This window comes from Martes martes, assembly GCF_963455335.1.
Source record: "Martes martes genome assembly, chromosome: X".
Taxonomy (NCBI): domain Eukaryota; kingdom Metazoa; phylum Chordata; class Mammalia; order Carnivora; family Mustelidae; genus Martes; species Martes martes.
Genome location: NC_137897.1, coordinates 10,498,811 through 10,500,442, shown reverse-complemented (window position 1 = coordinate 10,500,442; position 1,632 = coordinate 10,498,811).

Sequence of the window (1,632 nt, the reverse complement as noted above, 5' to 3'; positions counted from 1 at the left end):
GCCCAGCAACCCTCAGTTTGTTTCCTGAGATTAAGAGTCTCTTATGGTTTGTCTCCCTCCCCAGGCCCATCTTGTTTCATTTTTTCCCTCCCTACCCCCCACAACCCCCTGCCCTGCCTCTCAAATTCCTCATTACTGATTGCTTTTGAATGCAACTCAAATACTATAATTTTAAGTATGCTTTTGTTAAAAATCTAAAAGTATCAAGTATCAAAATAGAAAAATGATGACCATTTCGAGATTGCTAGAAGAAAATTAAGTGGAACAAAAAACAGTGTATCAGTACAACAGTAGACAAGTAAAAAGAAGAAATAAGGGCAAAGTCATGGTAAAGAGAACAAATGAAATAAGATGGCAGGAATCAATCCAAGAATAGTAACAGTTGTATTAAATGTAGATAGGTTAAATATACTTTTTTTAAAAAAAGGAAAACAGATTGGTCAAACAATTTAAAAAAATCTAGCAATATGCTGTTTACAAGAAACAGCCTTAAGGTGAAATAACATCAAAAAACGAAAAAGTAAAGGTTAAAAAAGATACATCATCAAATGCTAGAGTGAAAAAAACCACAAGGGCAGAAATATTAATATTCATAAGAGTGAAAGTCAAAAGTAGTAAGAGAAAAAGAAATGATGCTGACAACAGATCCATGTCTTGAAGACAGTATAATGGCTCTGAACAGCACAATTTTGAAATAGGTAAAGGAAAACAAATAGAAATACAGAAGAATAGACAACTTGTCAAATATATTGGTAGAATTTAACACAACTTCCCAGAAACCAATATCCACAACTCAAAAGCATTGGTATGTAGAGCTTTTCATTGCACATTTATGAAGTTTAACTTGATATATTTTCATAACCAACAGACTGACGATAAAATTCTTTCCAAACATGAATGACAACAAATTCTCCAGAGCAGGAATCACAGGCCGTGTTTTCTGATCCCCACACCATAAAATTAGAAATTAGTGACAAAATAAAAGTACAAATACCCCAAATTACTTCTGCAATGAAGAGGACATGAATGCAAATTATGAGGTTAATCAAAGTCAATGACAGTCCTACAAAAAACAAAACATGGCAGGCTGGGGCTGCCCACGTTGCTGGTGCTGCCCATGGTGCTGGCCCTGAGCCCCTGTCTCTGCCTAGAGGCCAGACCCTATAGTGGCCTATACCACTCCTGGTGCAGATGTCTCCAAGCCTTCTGCACCTCTCCCCCTAGAACTTCCGCATCAGCCACAGCCCCTCGCCCACTACTGTCCTGCTTGCTCCCTCCTGCAAGAAGGGATTTAAGGAGTGTGTTTGTTGTGATGAGCACCAGGTGATGTATGGAAGTGCAGAATCACTATCTTGTACACCCGAAACTAATACAACACTGTTAACTAACTGGACTTAAAAACTTAAAAGCAGCATTTCACCAGTATCATGACTATATTTTTGATCTCTACAAGGCACCATGGCCCTCCTAAACTTAATACTGCAGTCAAGTTACAGCAACTTCTAGTCTAGATTGTCCTTGATTCAGAATGTGATGTTTCCCCCAATATCTCTGCAAATGAATTCTATACTTTGAAAGGACCCGTGGCTTTACTCAAAGCCATCAGAGTGTGGGGAGTATTATGAGGATGAC